We start from the raw sequence: 23,426 nt of genomic DNA on the forward strand, positions 1-23,426 counted from the left end.
ATTAAGAATATATTTTTCTACTGGCAATTTCATTCATTTCTAGAATCATAAAAAGTGTATTTACTCTGGTAGCAAAGAGTGTGTACCTGAGAGTCTGCCAGGAATCGTCAATCGGTAAAATCTGCAAAAGCATATCCAAATATGGCCAAAGTTCACAGGTGTATGAGGAGGTAACCTAAACATGGGTATAACTGAATTACTTATTTAAAGGAAGAGTGAATCAAATCATAGACATTTGAATGTTTATTTTCCTTGAATCTGTCGGAGAAGTTCACTGAGGACAGTAGATGAGAACTGAGGATTCTCCCAGCAGCAAAAATGAAGCAAGCTGATGGTTTCCTCTGAGTCACTACAATCTTCAATAATTTTCTTCAGGTAACTTGTTCTCACAAATATTATGTCCGCAACATTCTGCTGAGTTGGCATTATAGGCTGTGATAAATTAGGGTCACCAAAAGGATTGGGAAGAGGAGGATTACCTAGAACAGATTTGTCATCAATGAAAAGCCAACTGACTTCTTTGCAAACTTACAATACTGAATTTTATTTCTAAACTGGCAAGTTAAATTAAATTTCTAAGCACAATAAAATGATCAGGCAGAGTTAAGATGATAAAGACACATAACTAAATGCTGACATTGAAGGAAAAAACCTAGTTAAGATTCTTAATGCAACCATTTCACAAATAAGGAATTTTTATCCTAGTAAATTATAAAAGGTTCTCTTTTAAACATGTGAGAAAGTTAATGGTTTAAGATATAATATACCCAAAGCATGGATCTTCACTGTTTTTCGTTTTTGTAAATGTTCAGAATTTTAACTAAGTGCTATATAGGAACGTAGCATTATTTTTGAACTACTGAAGAATGGATGGAACATTCCACTTTACCATTGATTGAAGACTGCATCCTTGATGAGACATTGCAACAGCAGATCAGCTGAGCTACTACTGAGTATAACTCGCCTAATTCAGCATATTCATACTAGATTGGAGAACCTGGCCCTTCATCTAAAGACACAAGCATAAAGGTAGCAGGTACATCCAATTTCAGGATCTGTGTCTTTTCTGTCACACCTGTAAAAAAAGGAGAAAAATAATGTATAGGAAAAACAGAGAAACAAAAACAATTAAAATGGAAAGTGCTGCATTACTGAAAAAAGTAATTAATATAGCCACATACTATTGTTATGATTAAAGCTCATCCCATTTATTTAGATTACAGAGCTGCAGATGGAATGCAGAAAAAAACAGAAAATACATTGACTTAGTCTAACTATGGAGTAGTGATCATGACTCTGGCATTCCAATTACAGAGCCCTAAGGGAAAAGTACCTCTTTTTAGAACTGAGAGTTGGGGGCTATGATAGCAATTCTCAACAGAGAAAGATAAGGTGATAAAAATAAACTAAATACAATGAGAAAAATCTTTAGTAAACCTGCCTCTTCCTCCACCTTCCTTTATATCAAAGAAACTTTTTGAGGAAAAAAAGCACCTAGATTACTATTTGTACTTTCCTTATTTTCCCCTTCCTCATGCCAATTTAATTTGCGTCCCAACCTTGTTGGTTTGAAGTGCAAGAACAGCTCTCACACTTAACTACCTTACTGTTCTTGAAACGCTTTAGCTTTGTATTCCCTTGCCCTCATTTTAATTCTACCTCTCTTTTTTGAAAACTTCTTACTCCCAATCTACAGTAATGAGTGTCTGTATGCAGATTTCAAATTTTGGATATCACACTGTTTTGTGGTCTTCTTAGATGTCCAACACTGACAAAATTTAACCTGCTATTCTTCAAGTCACACCTTGGACTTGGTAAACCTCATTAGTAAAGTAGCCCTTTCATCCTTGGTGGTTAAATTTTAAGACACTCAGTGGGTGCTTGAAACTGTGGATAGTACTGAAATAAAAACCAAAAATGTGCGTGTGTGTGGATATAATGCATACATGCATATCTATGATGAAGCTTAATTTGTAAATATGACATAGTAAAAGATTAACAGTAAAAGGACATAACAATTGTACTGTAATAAAAGCTGTATAATATGGTCTCTCAAAGTATTTTACTGTACTCTTCATTCTTATTTTGATATGAGATAATGAAATGCCTGTGTGATATGAAATGAAGGTGAATGATGTAGGCACATGACATAGTGTTATGCTTCCCATTGACCTTCTGATGCTACGTCAGGAGGATCAAATCACTGGCTTACCTGGCTGAGGTCGGCTTCCAGTAATTAAAATTGCAGAAACTTTCAAAACCACAGATACAGGGGAACCAGTGTATGCTAAAATGGTTCTCAACACCCTCATGGTTAAGCACAGACTGTCTAACAAGGCTTGCTGAGAGGGCATGATTATAGGATTTTGCGAGTCCCTTCTGCGATTTTCAGTCACAAAATGGTTTTCAAAATCCAATGAGCCAGGTCTTTCCATCTACCATTCACTCTGTTTACCAACCAATTCCCACACCACTTTCTCTAGCAAGTCTTTTCTTACTCTCTAAGAGTAGTTCAGATATTCCCCGCTTGTATTTCATAGCATTTTGCATTTTCTGTTGCATCATGTAATACTCGTAATCCATTAAAATTCTTCATATGTTGCTGTATTCCAAGGACCACAAAAAGAATTCACAAAGATTTATTTGACATTCAAAAAGTTCTATGAAGTTTTTTCATAAAGTTGTAGTTATGGCATTTTTGGCAAAAACCTACTTGAGTAGACATGGGCTATCTTTTCACTTATCCATTAACCACTGATTGCCCAGGAATGAAAATTCATTATACATCACAGAAATATTTATATGATTGACTGTAGGGTGCTGATGCTTACTGTTTTGGGGATGTCACATGTATGGCAAATGCAGTTTTACCTTCCTAAAATCTAAAAAATTCTGAAACCCAAACCTGTATCTGGCCATAAGGATTTAAGATTAAGATGTTCAATCTATACTCACTTATGGAAGTGAAAATTGGTATTAGATTATATCAGGGGCCAGTTGTGAGCAGCTTATGAAGCAGTATTAAAAATGGAAACTGTATAAAATAGGATTTCTTAATCTTTAAATTTGTAGTTTTGCATTAAAAAAGGATTAAAACAAGGATTTTACTTATATTTGGCATGTATCAGTATGCTAATTCTTCAAAATTTCAACAAATTTCAAATATGCTAATTCTTTGAATCATTTCCTCATAACAACCTAAAATATTAATTGCAAACCTCATATCTAGACTACACCTCAAGAAATTTGGAACTCTGAGTTGCTGGGACACCAACACCTGAATCCCTGACAGTTAAATTTATAACTCAATTATAACACATTTATTCTTTCCTTTTTTAATAAATTAACAATGACTTAAAACAACACTGAAAATACTGTAGAATTTCTTATGTACACTTTTGGCTATCCATTCATTCATTCAGCTGTGAATGAGTACTACTATGCCAACTCCTGATCACAGAATTTTGCAGTCTAGTTGGAGAGGAAGACAAAAGTACTTAAAACTACCAAAATACAATGGTATAACAGCATAACGCAGGGTAATTTTTTAGGTAAGCATCTGAAACCACAGAGAAGAAATGCACAGATGCTGTGAGAAAAAGCAGGTTCCTGTAAAAAGGTATTTTTGAAAATTATAATTTTTAACTGACACTGGTTTCAACAGAAGAATTTAAGAGAATAATGTATGTAACATTATCTGTGATTTTAATTTATCTTAATTTTAGCAAAACATATGTACAGGCCAACTTCATGCCTGACAAGCACAAAAAAGTAGGATCTTTTTAAAAAATACACATATCTTTCCTTAGCTCTAGGAATTTTTATTTATATGTGTGGGATGTGGCCTGGAAATCAGTAGATTTTAAAATGGCATTAAGAGATAAAAATAAGAGGAAGACAGTTTCTGAACTAAGGTTAGAACAATTATCAAGGGAAAAAGTATACCAAAATACTTTACTGTACAAGATGCGAAGTGCCATTAAAGAGTTATATAGAAAGTATGAAATGGGTTAAAAAATTTTAAGTATGGAATACCACTTCTGTCTAGAATATATTAGATCTCATCACTTCAATTAAATGCTTTCATCAAATATGAAATAATACAGTAAACCGAGTGAGAAGTTCTTACCTAAATTGGCATGCACTACAATAGAATGAAATACTGCTGTAAATGATGGCCATGCTCTGAAACTTCCCTTCTCAGGAGATTTAAGACTGCTCTTAGTAAGTGGTCACTCAGGCTTACGTTTTCACATGCCTGTAAAAGACAAAATATTTTATTGGCAACAAGCTCATATATATATATATATATAAAGCTGCATTACTTAGAAATGTCAAGAGAAAAATTATTAAATATAATCTCAGAAGGGAATGAAGAACTGAGGATTTCACTATAGAAGCTTTATGATGTTGAAACTGCAAAAAATACCCCATGTGAATAAAAGCTGACTTGAAGATTTAAAATTAGCCATTATAAAAGTAAACCTTAACTGAACATACAGTCGGAAACCTGACTATATAACAGCAAATAACTGAATAAACAGAAGAAACTTTCCTTATGTTTTAAGTTGCCCAATAATCATTATTCATTAACATGAAATACTTTTAATCAACTCAGTAATACAGGCATGTATTATGTTAAATAAATGAATATGTTTACTTCTTTGATCTTGATAAAAAGAGACTTTATTCTTATTGCATTATTAGTGAAAAGCTTTCAATTACCTGACTGGAAGGCCCCAGAGTTGTAAAAGATGAAGGGCAAGGCCCATCTTGCAATGAAAAATGTGCAATAAATACTACAGGTTTTGCAAACGCACCCCTCACTTCGGTACTAGGGCACTCCAGAAGATATTCAGAGAAGGGATTCAGAATATTAACAAGAACATATTGAGCCCAAAAATGTACATTCTTGCAGTGATGGAGTAAAATGCACAGTGCATCATACCTAAGACAGAAAAATATACGAGTATCACTTTTATTGACATGCTTCTATTTTGATGGCTCAAGTAAATCAACAGGTTTCTGTGAACCAAAAAGATGTTCTTTAGGATTAATTAGGCCTGAGACTTAGTCTAGTCCCACGATTACAGAAATGAATTAAATGAAAACATGTGTAGGTAGATGCAAATCTATCATCAGCCTCTTCCTGATTCAGTGATATTTCCTTAACAAGTATTCTGAAAGATGCTGAAAATAGTTGTGAAATCAAGATATCTTAATGTCCCCATTATTTTTGCAATCAGAATCTTAACCTGAAGAGTATAACAATTTTAAGATCTTGTATCTTCATTAAACACAGAATTCCATCAACAAAGATTAAAGCTTAATGCTTTCATGATAAAATACACAAAAGATGAAATAGAAACAGGAGCCAATTTCTGAATATTAAAAGCACATCAAGCAATTTTATTCTGATTTTCTCTCAATATTCCTACTAAGATTTTTATTCTATATTGGAAATTTGAAAAAGGATTCCAATAATAGGGAAAAAAAAAGCACTACAGTAATGAAACAAACCAACTCTTAAGTCTAATATGAATAAAATGAATAGCTATATACCAATCACTGGCAGGGCCATGGACTATTTTCTTTGTGTGAAACCTATTGGGGACGAAGAATTTAGCTGCAAGTTGAATACTAGTCATAGTTATTTCTTGTGCTTCAGGCAACAAGCAATCTTGTCCTTAAACGTAACACACATATATAAACAAATTTTTGTTTAAATAAATGCTCTATGTTTAAAACGTCTTACATAAAATTTTGTAATCTTTATTGCTTATCTTAGCACTTCAAAAAATCATATTTCAAAGCAATCCTTTTGTAACAAAAAGAACTATTCAAAATAAAAGCTGTTTTGTATTTGTAGATACTGATAGACACAATTCAAATGTATGACCACTTAAATATTTGACTCTGAAGTAACTGGAACTGAATATGCTCACATATTTAAGATGAAATGAGATTAATGATTTTATGGGAAAAAAAGGTAAAATGAAACAAAAATATTAAACACATATCGATACCTGATAAGAAATCCTAAAAGTGAAATAAAAAGTATTCTTTACTAGTAAGAAGCTAAATGCCTGACTTACCTGGAGCACAGCTTAATTAAGTAAATACCATTACATGTAAGTAGTTTTTTATAAACTAAAAATACTCTACACTGTACTGCATTTGGTTATGCATGAATTGCACATTTTGCTTCCATACACTTCTCTCAATGGCTGGTGACATAATCTGATGTGATCATGTGAGCTCTGATATGTATCTTATCATTTCATCATCTTGGTCTATTGTGTCCATTCGTTTATAAACAAGTACATAAGCATTCCACCACCTTTTCTGCTGCCTGAATGACACGCATTTCGTCATATGATCAAATACTTGTCTGACGTATTCTCCACCAAAGCACTCATTTTTCATTTCTTCATCATCATCCATTTTACACTGTTACATTTCCTTCATCAAATTTATACCAGCAATTTGTCTCATCTTTATCATTCCTCTGTTTGGTTACCGCCTGGCCACGGCTTGTATCTTGCCCCCTTCTTGTGATGTTGAGTTCTCACAGATGTAGATGAATCTTGGCTGTTGTACTGCATCCACTGGTGTCTCTTTTAGGAATAGTTGTATTTATTGTATTTTCATAAATATATATGTTATTGGGAGGAGATTTCCTCTCAACTACTCCAGCCGCCATCTTCCCGTGATTCCTACTGTATAATTTTTAAAAATAAATATGATTGTATTTAAAAGAAGTAAAAAGAAGAAAAAAAAAGAAAAAAAATTTAAAAGAAGTAAAAAAGAATAATTCCAACACTTGTTTGACCACTGTGTACAAGCACACCCACATGTCTGTATTTTGCGCTTACTGTGTCTCACTTTCAGACCGCACATACTGTTTTATCAGTTGACTCTCTGGGTATTATCTCTTTCCAGCTTTGCAACACCGGTACTGTGTAAGGTTCCATATCCAGTTTTTGTGGAAATTCAAAGTAATTATTGAATTTAACTGTACAGTCTCTTTCCCAGTCAGAGCCAAATCGTTTAAATTGGATAGCAAGAACAGGAGGTTATTTTTACATTAGCAAGCACTTTACTGTATCAATCTACAAGAAACAGAGAATATAAATGCATGTTTTTATAATCCAAATAAAATATTAAGCAATAGAATTTTAAACTTCATGATCTATCTACATTTACAAATAGATGACTAAATAATAATGAACACAAAGCCACCTTTCACAGTGACTTATTCAAAACATTTATACTCAACCTAAAAATACCTAGTCTCTCATTTGCTGAGAACTGCAAAAATTATGTGATACAGAAACTAATTAGCATCTTGTTCCATAATGTTACTATCTGTCTGATACATACTGCTATTGGATCATGTTACATTTTGATGTTTTACCTTTATGACAATGAATAGGATATGCTATGAGAAACTGAAGAAATACTGTGAAATACATTTATCATTTATCATATGTATCTTCAAAGACATGTTATGAATTGATCCTACAAACCAGTCAAGTTGCTGGATAAAATTAGTTGACTGGGTTTAAAAATCAGACCTGAGTTTAAAGCTTAAGTGGGTGTGAAAATTTTATGTAACCAAATAAAATTATGACAGCTTTTTTAAACTTCAAGAGTAATCTGAAGTATGAAAGGGGAAACTAATAATACCAACTCTTCAGGTTTGAGTTCACTGGCAATTTTGACTTCTAAAATTAATGGCTCAATTGAAATGGTTTTTCTTGACAACTGGCAGCATTTCTAATATTGTTTCTCTGATAAATCTTTGAATCAGTTATCATCTTCAGTACCTCCCTGCTACCACCATTAACAAAGCAGACATAGAGCAGAAATAAATTTTGAGGTTGAAAACAACTTCACATTTTTTACTTCTTTTAAATACAATCATATTTATTTTTAAAAATTATACAGTAGGAATCACAGGAAGATGGCGGCTGGAGTAGTTGAGAGGAAATCTCCCAAAAACATATATATTTATGAAAATACAATAAATACAACTATTCCTAAAAGAGACACCAGTGGATGCAGTACAACAGCCAGGATACATGTACATCTGTGAGAACTCAACATCACAAGAAAGGGGTAAGATACAAGCCGCGGCCAGGTGGGACCCAAACGCTCCCCCACCCCAGAAACCAGTAGGATGAAAGGAGTTGGGACCAGGAAGGAGTGAAAGCTCAGAACTGCTAAACAACCAGCTCTAGAAATCCGAACCCAGAGTGCAGACACAAGGTGCACAGTGTGCTAGATATTAGAGAAAAGGAAAAGCAAAACCTGTGGGCAGGTCCCCGCAACCGGTGCCCCTGAGACAAAAGAAAAGTGAGTGCTTTCTGCAAGTCTTAAAGAGACAGGGACCCCACAGCTGGGCAAAGTCATCCCAGCACACTTAGCCAGCAGCTGGGAATCCTGGGAAACTTTAGGCAGCATAAACCCCAGGGAGGCAGCACAGTTATGAAGCCCCTCATGGCACTATAAGCAACCTGCCCGTCATTCCTCCAACCAGCACGGACCCCAAAACACTGAGCCAGTAGCAGGAGAGTGGCAGCATGTTCCGGAGGCAGCAGCACTGGAAGGGACTGGGAGCAGATGTGTGCGCCAAAGGCACCAGAGGGGACAGGTAGAGAGTTGCGTGAGCCCATAGCAGTGGCGACAGAACAGCCCAGGTGTGGCATGTGTGCACCAGCAGCAGCAGAGACAGACGAGCCTGGGAGAGGTTCATGCAGGAGAGCCCTGTGCACACCTGCAGTGGTGCCAGAGGGAGCAGGCATGCTCCCAGCAGCCGACCGGAATCCCAGCCCAATGCATAGCCACCCGGGCCAGACCCAAAGGCCACTGCTGGCACAGAGCTGCTAGACAGGGGTGCTGCTTTCACAGAGGAGCGCACCTGGCATGCCTGCCACTCCCGGCAGGGCTCCGTGCTGCTCTGACAGAGACCCCGCCCACAGCAGCTTAGGGGATTAACCCGGTGGCTGCTCCAGGAGTGCGGGTAACCAACACAGGCAGTGGAGAAGGGCAAGGCATCCAGAAAGCAGGAAAGGACTTTTTTCTCCCAGCTAACACACCACAACCTGCCTACAGCCACCGCTATCATCATGAAAAGGCAAAAAAATACACTCCAGTCTGAGATAGTTCAGACAACACTGGAGAGAGGAGCTGCAGAGACAGACCTAACCAGTCTCCCTGAAAAAGAATTCAAAATAATCATCATAAACATGCTGACAGAGCTGCAGAGAAATATGAAAGAGCTATGTGATGACGTCCAGAGGGAGATTTCAGACATCTGGAGGGAGATTACAGAAGTGAAACAAACTCTGGAAGGATTTACAAGCAGAATGGATAAGATGCAAGAGGCCATTAATGGAATAGAAACCAGAGAACAGGAACAAATAGAAGCTGATCCACAGAGAGATAAAAGGATCTCCAGGAATGAAACAATATTAAGAGAACGGTGTGACCAATCCTAAAGGAACAATATCCGCATTATAGGGGTACCAGAAGAAGAACAGAGAGAGAAAAATGGATAGAAAATGTCTTTGAATAAATAATTGCTGAGAACTTCCCCCTACTGGGGGCAGAAATAGTTTCTCAGACTACAGAAGCACAGAGAACTCCCAAGGGATGGGACTCAAAGTGGACAACACCGAGACACATCATAATTAAAACGGCAAAGATTAAGGACAAGGACAGAGTATTAAAGGCAGCTAGAGAGAGAGAAAAGGTCACTTATAAAGGAAAACCCATCAGGCTAACATCAGACTTCTCAAAAGAAACCTTACAGGCCAGAAGAGAATGGCATGATATATTTAATCTAATGATTTGAATTCTTTTTCAGGAAGTTTGGTTACATTGATCTCCCCAGATTCTCTCTCAGAAGTTGCCTGGGTAATTTTGGACTGGACAAAATTCTTCTACCCTTTCAAGACATTGGAGATAGTCACAGGCAGGTGGCATGTTTATCAGCTGGGAGAACAAAGTCACTACCTAATAGTTGGTTGCCTTGCCCTTCTCTGCTTCCTGTGATTACCCACACACTGGGAATAGCAATTAGGTAAATCCTTTTAGCCACCTCATGTGGGACAGCCTTTGGGGCAGCTCAGGGCACTGCAGGGAGTTTCAGGTGCATCAGGGGTGCTCTCCTTCATGCCTTGCACCAGCCTCATCTATGTGGAGCATCTGCACACTGGCAGCAACCTCTGGGTCTTTCCCCGGCAGCTGCATGCAGACAGGAGACTCTGGGCAGCTGCTGTGGACTCGGCCACTCTCCTGATCCTCGGCTGCTGTGGTGGAGCCACTCCTGTGGGGAACAAATGGTAGGCTGCTTATCACTGTGAGGGGCTTCAAGGTTGCATTGCCACCCAGGTGATTGGGGGTCCTGAAGTTCCTCAACATTCCCAGCCTGCTCAGTTGAGTGTGTCAGGATGACTCCATCCAGCTGTGAGGTCACTGTCCCTTTAAGACTTTCAAAAATCATTTAATTTTCTTTTGTCCTGGGGGAGGCAGATGCAGGGATGCACTCACATATTTTACTTTTCCATTTTTCTAATCCAGTACACCATGCAATGTGTGTCTGTGCTCCCAGTGCAAATTACTGGGGCAGGTTATGTAGCAGTTCTGCACTTCCAATCCCTCCCCCTCTGAATCCTTTCCTCCTGCTGGTGAGCTGGGGTGGGGAAAGTGCACATGTCTCGCTGGTCTGTGGCTTGTATCTTACCCTCTTCATAAGATGCTGAGTTCTCACAGATGTAGATGTTGTCTGGCTGTTGTACTGTATCCTCTGGTCTCTCTTTTAGGAGGAGTTGTGTTTGTTGTATTTTCAAAATATATATGGTCTTGCGCGGAGATTTCCACTGCCCTACTCACATCACCATCTTGATTCCACCCATCTATGGTTCTTTTTTTTATGTAATAGTTTGTGGCTCTACATTTCCCTCTAAGCATGGCTTTTGCAGTGAATCCTCAGTTTTGGTATGTTCTGTCTTCATTTTCATTCATCTCTGAGTATTTTCTAATTTTCCATTTGATTTCCTCTTTGTTGATTGTTCTGGAGCATATTGATTTCCATATATTGGTAAGTTTTCCAATTTTCTTCTATTTATTGATTTCTAATTCCATTCCTCAGTGGGCAGAGAACATACTTTGTATTCTCTCAATCCTTTTACATTTATTGAGGTTCATTCTAGGGCCCACAGCAGCTTGGGGGACTAAGCCGGAGGCTACTCCAGGAGTGTGGGTAACCAACTCAGGCATTGGAGAAGGCAAGGTGCCCAGAAAACAGGAAAGGACGTTGTTCCACAGCTGACACATGTGCTACCTGCCTACAGCTACCTAAATTGCTATGAAGGGCAGAAGAATTTGGGCCAGTCCAGAATTACACAGAAAACACCCAAGAGAGGGCCTGGGGATATAGAATTAACCAATCCCCACAAAAAAAGAATTCAAAATAAAGGTCATGACCATGCTGATGGATCTTCAGAAAAATATGCAAGAGTTAAAGGAGCAAGTAAGGGGGGAGAATACAAATATAAAACAATTGCTAGAAGGACTTAAGCACAGACTGGATGAGGTGTAAGAAGTCTTTAATGGAATGGAAATCAGAAAACAGATACACAGAGTAGCTGAGGCGGAGAGAGATAAAAGAATCTCCAAGAATGAAATAATATTAAGATATCTGTGTGACAAAACCAAATGGAATAATATTCACATTATACAGGTCCCAGAAAAGGGAGAGAGAATAAAAGGTATAGAAACTGTCTTTGAAGAAATAACTGCTGAAAACTTCCCCAAACTGGGGGAGGAAATAGTCTCTCAGATCATGGAGGCCCACAGAACTCCCAACAGAAGGGACCCTAGGAGGACAACACCAAGACATATAATAATTAAAATGGCAAAGATCAAAGACAAGGACAGAGTATTAAAGGCAGCCAGAGAGAGAAAAAAGATCACTTATAAAGGAAAACCCATTAGGCTATCATCAGACTTCTCAACTGAACCCTAACAGGCCAGATGAGAATGGCATGATATATTTAATTCAATGAAACAGAAGGGCCTTGAACCAAGAATACTGTATCCAACATGATTATCATTTAAATATGAAGGAGGGATTAAACAATTCCCAGAGAAGCAAAAGTTGAGGGAATTTGCCTCCCACAAACCACCTCTACAGGGTATTTTAGAGGGAGCTCTAGATGGGAGCACTCCTCAGGCTAAATACGTATCACCAGAGAGAACAACATCACAGCAAAGAAAGCAGACCAGCCAAATACTAACTAAAGGCAAAAATAAAATCAACTACTAACAAGACCAGTTAAAGGAAACACAGAAGAACACATAAAAAACACCTAACATATAAAGAATGGAGGAGGTGGAATAAGAAGGGAGAGAAATAAGAATCATCAGACTGTGCTTACAATAGCTTAATAGTGAGTTATGTTAGACAGTTACATGGTAAAGAAGCGAATCTTGAACATTTGGTAACTACAAATCTAAATCCTGAAATGGCAATAAGTACCGATCTTTTAATAATCACACTAAATGTGACGAGACTAAATGCACCAATCAAAAGACACAGAGTAAGAGAATAGATAAAAAAGTAAGACCCATCTTTATGCTGCTTACAAGAGACTCACCTCAAACCCAAAGACATATACAGGTTAAAAGTCGACGGATGGAAAAAGATATTTCATGTAAAAAATAGAGAGAAATAAGCAGGTGTAGCAGTACTGGTAAGAGACAAAATAGACTTCAAAACAAAGAAAGTAACAAGAGATAAAGGACATTACATAATAATAAAGAGGTCAGCCCAACAAGATAATATAACCATTATAAATAAATATGTACCCAATGCAGGAGCACTAATATATGTGAATGAAATATTAAAAGAATTAAAGGAGGAAATAGAATACAATGTATTCATTCAGGAGACTTCAACACACCACTCACTCCAAAGGACAGATGTAGCAGGCAGAAAATAAATAAGGACACAGAGGCACTGAACAACACACTGGAATAGATGGACCTAATAGACATCTATAGAACTCTACATCCAAAAGCAGCAGGATACACATTATCCTCAAGGGCACATGGAACATTCTCCAGAATATATCACATACTGGGCCACAAAAAGAGCCTCACTAATTCAAAAAGATTGGAATTCTACCAACGAACTTCTCAGACCACAAAGGCATAAAACTAGAAATTAATTGTACAAAGAAAACAAAAAGACTCAAACACATCGAGGCTAAACAACATGCTCCCTGATAATCAATTGATCAATGTCCAAATTAAACCAGAGATCAAACATATAGAATGTCATAGTATTCTATAATAATTATTTGTATTTGTGTGGGATCTGTCATGATTTTTCCTTTCACGGTGACAAATGACACTGACAGCATAAAGCCGCAAATTCTGTGGGGTGCAGCAAAGGCAGTTCTAAGAGGAAAGTATACAGCAATACAGGCCTATCTAAAGAAGGAAGAAAAATCCCAAATGAATAGTCTAAAGTCACAATTATTGAAACTGGAAAAAGAAGAACAAATGAGGCCTCAAGTCAGCAAAAGTAGGGACATAATAAAGATCAGAGAAGAAATAAAGAAACTGAGCAGAATAAAACAATAGAAAAAAACAATGAAACCAAGGGCTGGTTCTTTGAGAAGATAAACAAAATAGATAAGCCCCTAGCCAGAATTATTAAGAGAAAAAAAGAAGCTACACACATCAACAGAATAACAAATGGGAAGGAAAAATCATGATGGATCCCACAGAAATACAAATAATTATTATAGAATACTATGAGATTCTCTATGCTAAAAAGCAGGAAAACCTAGAAAAAATGGACGACTTCCTAGAAAAATAGAACCTCCCAAGACTGACCAAGGATGAAACAGAAAGTCTAAACACACCAATTAGAAGCAAAGAAATTGAAGCGATAATCAAAAACCTACCCAAGAATAAAATCCCTGGGCCAAATGGATTCATGGCTGAATTTTTTTCAGACTTATAGAGAAAACATAATACCCATTATCCTTAAAGTTTTCCAAAAAATAGAAGGGGAGGGAATACTTCCAAACTCATTCCATGAACCCAGAATCACCCTAATAAATAAAGCAGGCAAAGACCCCACCAAAAAAGAAAATTACAGACTAATATCCCTGCTGAACATAGATGTAAAAATACTCAACAAAATATTAGCAAACCGAATTAAAAAATACATCAAGTGGATCATACACCATGATCAAGTGGGATTCATCTCAGGGATGCAAGGATGTAACATACCCCAACATTGGACGATCTATCAACATCATCCACCACATCAACAAAAAGAAGGACAGAAATCACATGATCATCTCCATAAATGCTGAATAAGCATTCGACAAGATTCAACATCCATTCATGATAAAAACTCTCAACATAATGGGTATAGAGGCCTAGTACCTCAACATAATAAAAGTAATATATGAAAAACCCACAGTCAACATTGTACTTAACAGTGAGAAGCTGAAAGGTTTTCCTCTAAGATTGGGAACAAGACAGAGCTGCCCACTCTCTGTACTGTTATTCAATATAGTACTGGAGGACCTAGACACAGATCTCAGAGAAAAGAAAGAAATAAAATGCATCCAGATTCATAGAAGAGAAGAAGTCAAACTGTCACTATTTGCAGATGACATGATATTTTACCTAGAAAACTGTAAAGACTCCGTTCCAATACTACTAGACCTAATATCAGAATTCAGTGAATTTGCAGGACACCAAATTAATACATAGAAATCTGTTACTTTCCTATACACTAGTGATGAATTAACAGAAAGATAAATCAGGAAAACAATTCCATCCACAATTGCATGAAGAAGAAAAAATGCATAGGAATAAATCTAGCCAAGGAAGTGAGAGACCTATACCCTGAAAACTACAAGAAACTCTGAAGATAAATTAGAGAGGACACTAACAAATGGAAACTCATTCCATGCTCCTGGATAGGAAGAATTAATATTGTCAAAAAGGCCATTCTGCCTAAAGCAATCTACGGATTAAATGCCATGTCTATTAAATTACCAACAACTTTCTTTAACAAACTGGAAAAAAAGTTTTAAAATTCATATAAAACCACAAAAGACCCCAGATAGCAAAGCAACCCTGAGAAGGAAGAATAAAACAGGCGGTATCTCACTCCCCAACTTCAAACTCTACTACAAAGCCACAGTAATCAAGACAATCTGGTACTGGAAAAAGAACAGAGCCACAGATCAGTGAAACAGAATAGAGAGTTCAGATATTAACCCAAACATACACCGTCAATTAATATATGATATAGGAGCCATGGACATACAATGCGGAAATGACAGCCTCTTCAACACCTGACGTTGGCAAAACTGGGCAGCTAAATGTAACAGAATGAAACCAGATCACTGTCTAACCCCATACACAAAAGTAAATCCTAAATGGATCAAAGCCCTGAATGTAAGTCATGAAACGATAAAACTCTTGGAGGAAAATACAGGAAAAAATGTGTTAGACATAAACATGAGTGACTTCTTTATGAACATATCTCCCTGGGAAAGGGAATCAAAAGCAAAAATGAACCAGTGGGAGGATATCAAGTTGAATATCTTTTGTACAGCAAAGGACACCACCAACAGAAGAAAAAGGCATCCTACAGTCTGGGAGAACATACCCATAAAGGAAAGATCTGATAAAGGGTTGACATCCAAAATATATAAAGAGCTCACTCATCTCAACAAACTAAAAGCAAATCATCCTATTAAAAAATGGGCAGAAGTGATAAACAGACATTTCTCCAAGGAAGAAATTCAGATGGCCAACAGACACATGAAAATATGCTCCACATCGCTAGTCATCAGAGAAATGCAAATTAAAACCACAATGAGATATCACATCACACCATAAGGATGGCCACCATCCAAAAGAGAAACAAAAACAAATGTTGGCGAAGTTGTAGAGAAATAGAAACCTTCCTGCACTGCTGGTGGGAATGTAAACTAGTTCAACCATTGTGGAAAACAGTATGAATATTCCTCCAAATGCTCAAAATAGAAATACCATTTGACCCAGAAATTCCACTTCTAGGAATTTACCGTAAGAATGAAGCATCCCAGTTTGAAAAAAGAGATGCACCCCTATCTTTATTGCAACACTATTTACAATACCCAAGGAATGGAAGCAACCTAAGTGTCCATCAGTAGATGAATGGATAAAGAAGATGTGGTACATACATATAATGGAATATTATTCAGCCATAAGAAGAAAAAAATCCTACCATTTGAAACAACATTGATGGAACTAGAGGGCATTATCCTCAGTGAAATAAGCCAGGCAGAGAAGGCAAACACAAAATGATTTCACTCATATGTGGAGTATAACAACAAAGAAAAAACCGAAGTTACAAAACAGCAGCAGAAACACAGAAACCAAGAATGGACTAACAGTTACCAAAGGGAATGGGACTGGGGAGGATGGGTGGGGAGGGAGTGATAATGGGGGGTGTAAGAAAGGGGGCATTACAAATAGCATGTATAATGTGCGGGGAACAGGAGGGCTGCGTGACACAGAGAAGAAAACTAGTAGTGATTCTATGGCATGTTACTACACTGATGGACAGTGACTTTAATGGGGTTTGTGTGGGGGACTTGGTGATGTGGGCAGTCTCGTAAATGTAATGTTCCTCATTTAATTGAAGATTAATTATACCAAAAAAAAATCCCTGCCATCCACCCCCATCCCATAATAGAAGATGTCCTGGCCTCAAACAATCCTTTATTTTCTTTTGCTAATCATTTCCTTGCCCCACACTCCTGCCAATAAAATCCTTCCATTTTTTTATAGCTCATTGGAACATCTGATTGCTGAATGGCACGCTGCCCACTTAATAAAGCCAATTAGATCTTCAAATTTACCCATTTCAAATTTTGTTTTTTGACATAAATTTTATGTCAAAGGGAATTAAGTTTGCTAATCACCTCACATAAACAAAGGGAGAGTATTCTGGATTATCCAGTTCAGCACAGTATAATCACAGGGGTCTTCAGAAGTAAAAAGTTGAGTCAGAAGAGAGAGTGAAATAGAGACACAGATGAAGCATGGAAAGAATTAGGTGCTACATTGCTCACTTTGAAGATGTAGGAAGCGACCACCAGCCAAGGAATACAAGCAGCCTCAAAGTCTAAAAAAGACAAGGAACTTGATTCTTTCCTGGAGTCTCCAGGAAGGAAGTCAGTCCTTTGATTTTAGACCAGTGAGACACGTTGTTGGACTTTAAACCTTCAGAACCTTAAGATAATAAACTTGTTATTTTAACCCATAAAATTTGGGTAATTTCTTAATGCAGCAGTAGGAAACTAGTACAGTTGGTGTGGGGAATGGTGAAATGTTCAGTTTTCGATGTGTTCAAGGAATCTGAATGTGTTAGATATCTAAGTGGAGATGTCAAGTAGGCAGGTGGAAATATGAGCCTGAAATTTTGGGAAGAGCTATGGGCTGGAGGTATAAATATTGAAATTTTTGCAAAGAGAGAATAGTGAAAAGAATGAGTAAGATTAAAAAAGAAGTAATTGTAGATAGAAAAGAGCTTGTCTAAGGACTGAGCCTTGGACCTTACTTTGGGTAGTATTTCATTCCATGCATGTACCACATTTGTTTATCCATTTGCCCACTGACAAATATTTGGATTGTTTCCAGTTTGGGACTATTTTAAATAATATATAATTGCTCCTTTCTAAAGCAAGAAGAAGAGTGATCCCATCTAATGAAAGTTGAGTTTTATTTTGTCCTCCCAGTAGGGCATCAGTACCAAGACAGAATCCTTTTACTTTTCCACCACGCAACTCTGATGACCGACATATTGTCAGTGGTTAAAAGCTAACAAGCACTCCAAAAACGAGGCATACACCAAGATGTAAATACAGAGCCAAATGGCAGGTCAGAGGCAGATACTTAAGCTAGTCTTGTAAGAACAGGCAGGTATTGGAGGCAACAGTGAGTGATAGACCCAAATACAGCGGACTGGTCTTGGGAACAGGAATTAGGAACTAACCCAAGCATATGCTTGGCAATAAAGGTGAGAAAAGTACAAAGTCTGGATAATGCATTCTAGCTGTCAACCAAATGAGACTGGGGACCTGAGCCAGCCTTCTTCCTTGGGCTTCTATTGCATCCTTAACTTGGTACTAACCTCTGTGGTTGTATCTATAGTTCTCTACTTATCACTTGCCCTCTTTTCCCATTTCTCTTCCTTTTTTCTTAATTGCATGTGATACAAAAGCAAAGAAATAATATGTTCAATTAATTCAAATAGATTTTTTTTCACATATTAAGACCTCTGAAATCAGGATACATCTTGAAATTGATGGTGTATCAAAGAGTAATTGGCATCATTTCTTTCTTTCTTTGTATATAAAATAATGGTGACATTAGATTCAATTGTATCTTAGAGTTGATGAAATACAAATGCTCTATAATTTAAGGCAATATTTTTCAAATTTTGCATTTTATAAATTGGGGGGCTGGCTTTTACTGAAGTATAAATTTACACAAAATTCTACTCACCAATTTTAAGTGTACAACTCAATGAGTTTACATGAATGTGTGCAGTCATGCAACCACCATCATAATCATGGTGAGAACATTTTCATGGCTGCAAGTTCCCTGGAGCTTCTCTGAAGTCACTTGCTTCTCCTCATCCAGTCCCCTAGCAATCATTTATTCTGCTTTCCATCAAATAGTTTTACCTTTTGTAGAATTTTATGCAATGATATTGCACAGTGTATATTCTCCTTGTGTCTGAATTCTTTCACTCAGCATAATCATTCTGAGATTAATTCTCATTGATGGACATATCAGTTCATTTTTATTGCTGAGTAGTATTTAATTCTATGGATGTATCACATTTTGTTTATTCATTTGCCCATTGACAGATTTGGATTGTAAAGTTTGGGACTATTTTAAATAATGTATAATTGTCCCTTTTAAAGCAGGAAGGAGAGTGATCCCATCTAAACCCAAGTTAGGTTTTATTGTCTCCTCCCTGTGGGGTATCACTACCATGATAGAATGCTTTTACTTAAAAAAGGGGTGATGAAAACAAATCTCATATATTTTGGTTATTATCACCCCTTTAAGTATCTGTGAAAGTTGTTAACTAAAAAATCTGTGAATTCTAATCCATGGAAGGAAAATAAATTCTAAAGCTTCTGAAAGCACACTTTCACAAACGATAAAAAATATTAGTTGTTTCCCTGGTGAGGCAAAACTTTGGATAAACATCGGGTTTATCTGAGGAAAATGAAGCCCGCAAAATGTATCTTTTGATCGGAAAAATACTAAACTTCCAAGATTCAGAATTCCATTTGCTTACAAATGGAGGTATCTACAACTCCAGAAGGCCCGGCCCGAAATGGGTTACTGCTTTGTATTCCGGGATTTGGGGTTCGCGAAAGCGTCACCCTAATCGAGATGGCTGAGTGACTAAGGACGTCCGAAGAGCGGGCCCTGAACTCCGGGCCGCGAGCGGATTGGGCAGTGCGATACGGGAGGCGGGAGGTTAAGACCAGAAATTAGAACCTTTCCACAGAGGGAAGCCTGGGCGCCTAGAAGTCTCGCGAGGTCCTGGCTGGGCCCAATGGAACACTGGCCCCAGCTTAGAACTAGGGGCGCTGCTTGGGGGCGCACGAGTGGGCCGCGAGCTACATTTAGGCGCGTCTGCCGGCGTTGAGAGCAGAGAGCCGTAGCAGTGAAGGCGGAGAAGGACCACGGGCCTAAGGAGAAGCGAGTAACCCTCTTGAATCCCCCGCGGGCCACACGCAGGCGGAAGGGCTTCGGGGAAGAGCACAAAAGGGGAAGACAAGCAGGATCGAAACAAGGAGAAGAGGCGCTGAGCAAGGTTCTGGACTGGCTGTTGGCCCAGGAAAGGGCGGGACAGGTCCCAAACCCGTGGAGGAAGGTTGGGAGTGGGGCTGTCCTCTTTCCCACCCAGCTTCCCCCTCTTGTTCCTTCACCTGAGTGAGAACCGCATCACCCTGTCCCATCCACTTGCCCGAAATGGGGGAAGCCCCTGCGTGGGTGTGAGGAAAACGGGGGAATCCCAGACGAGAAGGTTTAGGTCACAGCTCTGAGATGGCCAATGGGCCGGGGAAGCACTGGGTGAAGAGGACGAGAAATTGAAAGGTTAGCTGGGGAGAATTACTAAGCAGTGAAGGGGCCATCAGGTGGGACTGGTTTGTGTGCATATTAATGGCGGCGGGCCGAGGGAGTGTGGTGGGATTAATGGTCTGGGGCCAGATAGGGTGCATCCTGTTTCGGGAGCAATAAGGGAATTTGGTATTCCTTAGAGTTTTGAGTTCTTTATGCTGAATGAGAGGAAGGATTTTGTTTTCGGATGTGTTGGAGGTGGAGGGGAAATAATCAAGAACTCGTGGCATCCTCAAAAGACCAGGGTTGGTCTACTAATTTCTTAACACTACTAGTATTTATTGAAAGATGAGCGACAGAAAATGCGAAAACCTAGTTAACTGCGGGGCTTCGGGTTAACTGAACCTGAAATTTTCCTTTCTCCGTGCAGTTCTCGTTTCTAAGAGTTTTTAAAAACCACGTTACTGTTATGTTTGACTAGTTTTGAGCATTAAAAGAATATTTTGTCCTAGGTTTGTATAAATGATCTCATAATCTTTTAAAGCCCAGACTTCTTCAGGGGTGGTGATTTCTTTCTTTCAGGTATGACAGAAAATTGCTTTGTACTAATTTTATTTTCCTGACACAGTTTTAAGGTGGTAATTCGGAGATTACCTCCCAGTTTGACCAAGGAGCACCTTCAGGAACATCTTCAGCCTCTGCCCGAGCATGATTACTTTGAGTTTTTTTCCTAATGATACTACGTAAAATAAATAAATAAAAGAGGGAAGAGGGTAAATGAAAAATAGTTTCTCCCATTCTTTTTTATCCCGTTTTACATTTGATTTTTGAGCCTGTCTCTTTAATGTATGTATACTTGTAATTCAGCCAGGTACCTGCGAGCACATTTACAGAATTGCTTTCCTCTCTGCTGTCTTTATCCTCATATGTACACCAGAGCATACATGAACTTTAAAAACCAGGAGGACATTATTTTGTTCAGGGATCGCTTTGACGGTTATGTATTCCTTGACAATAAAGGTGTGTCTTTGAAACTGAAGGGGAGTTTATCATTTGTATGTTTTAACATTGCATTACAGTGTTTCACAGTTTTTTCTTAATGCTTTCATATCTTTTCTAAGATATGAAGCCGTCCAGTACTTTTATTAACCTGCTATTTCTGTAGTTTGATCAACTGAATGAAATTGCTGCTCTTTTCTCTTCTATGACAATTTTTTTGCCCTGGATTAGGTGATCTGTTTACTAGTTTCAGCAATAATACTGATAAATGACTCTCTAAACTTGTATGACAAATTTTAAATGTATAATTCTCATCTTGGTTCAAGGATCAACATTTGTTAACTCAATTCAAATCCTTTAAGCCAATAGTTCCCAGGTGGAATACTGTTTAACATTTTGTTGTACCTCATTAAAACACTGAACCTGGTGATCTCCCACTTTGTGTCCAGGAGTCTGAAGGGTATGGCCCAACTCCTTTTATTTATTATCTGCTGCTTACAACATTTAGCCAGAGAATGTCTAAACTGCATTTTTCCACTTTTCTTTTGGCTTTGCAATCATAGGTGAATGATGTGTCTTTTTGTTGTTTTTTTCAGTATCAATTCAGAGTTTGTAAAAATGAAATCTTTGTCAGGAAACATGTCAATAAAAGTTGAAGGATTGCCACTGTGTTTATCCAGCTTTTATTAATCCTCCCCCCCCGCCAGTTTCCCCAAACTACCAACTTCTCCACTCAGACTTTATTCCAGTAGACAGTGATTTCCTGGTATTCTGAGCTGTGTTTAACTTTTTCCTCTTCACATTAAACAAATAATGAATCTTTTCATCTTATTGTTTTTTAATATCTTGTTCACCTAGGCTTACCAAAACTTTCACTTAATATTGTCATCACCTAATGATTAATAACCACTGTATCTAAGCTTACGGGATTTTCAATTTTTCCATTTCAACGTAATTCAGTCCATTAAATTGCCATGAAATTAGTCTTTTTGAAATACTCATTAAATATAACAGTTGTGGGAAAAATATCCAAACTCCTTCCTAGCTTGCTAGGCAGAAGGCTCCACAGTTTGGCCTCACTTTTGTTTTCTCAGCTTATCTTCCACTGTTTTCTTCTGATTCAGTTTGGTTTATCTATTTCTTCTCACGTATATCAGTTATTAAGCTAATCTGATTCTGCATTCACTAGAATTTCCAAAATCATGTTTCTTCCATGACTGCCTTCTGATACCTTCTGGTCAATTCTACTTATTTTATTGTGACTTATTCTGTATGCCAATGATCTGACCATAGCGTTTCATATCTTGTATGACATTACTCTATAGCAGCGATCTGGTGTATTTTTTCCAGTAGTCACTTTTTAAAATTGAGATACAACTCACATATCATACAACTCAGTGGTTTTTAGTGCTTTCACAAAGTTGTGCCACCATCACCACTATATAATTCCAGAGTGTTTTCATCACTCAAAAAAGAATTCTACATCCATTAGCAGTCATCTCCCCTTCTTTCCTCCACTTACAGCTTCAGTAGATCCTAATCTAGCTGTGGATTCTGGACATTTCATATAAGCTGAATCATACAACGTGTGGCCTTTTGTGACTGCCCCATTTACTTGGCATGTTTTCAGGTTTCATCCATTTTATATAGCATGTGTCATTACCTCATTCCCTTTTATTTGCATTTTTAAAAATTGTGGTGAAATACACAAATTACCATCTTAACTATTTTTAAGTGTACAGTTTAGTAGTGGTGAGTACATTTCACATTGTTGTATAACCAATCTCTAGAACCTTTTCATCTTGCAAGACTGAAACTATACCCATTCAACAACTTCCCATTTCCTCTTCCTCCCATCCCCTGACAACTACCATTCTACCTGTGAACTACCATTCTCTCTCTATGAAGTTGACCATTCTAGGTACTTCATGTAAGTGGACTCATTAGTATTTGGCTTTATGGGACTGGCTTATTTCACTTAGTATAATGTCTTCAAGGTTGATCCATCCTGTAGCATGTGTTAGGATTTACATTTTAAGGCTAAGTAATATTCCACTGTATGTATATACTATATTTTGTATATTCAACCATCAGTGGACACTTGGGTTGCTTCTACCTCTTGGCTGTTGTGAATAATGGTGCTATGCGTGTGGGTGTACAAACATCTGTTCATCTTTTGAACATTGCCCAAAAGTGGAATTGCTAGGTCATATGGTAAATTGTTTTTAATTTTGTATGGAAGCAGC

General features: G+C 37.7%; 1 pseudogene; it reads left to right on the plus strand.

The window, feature by feature from the left end:
• Positions 1-23,426, plus strand: part of LOC130682201 (regulator of nonsense transcripts 3B-like) — a 41,883-nt pseudogene that overhangs the window by 13,645 nt on the left and 4,812 nt on the right.

The sequence above is a fragment of the Manis pentadactyla genome, chromosome Y, assembly GCF_030020395.1.
Source record: "Manis pentadactyla isolate mManPen7 chromosome Y, mManPen7.hap1, whole genome shotgun sequence".
Taxonomy (NCBI): Eukaryota; Metazoa; Chordata; class Mammalia; order Pholidota; family Manidae; genus Manis; species Manis pentadactyla.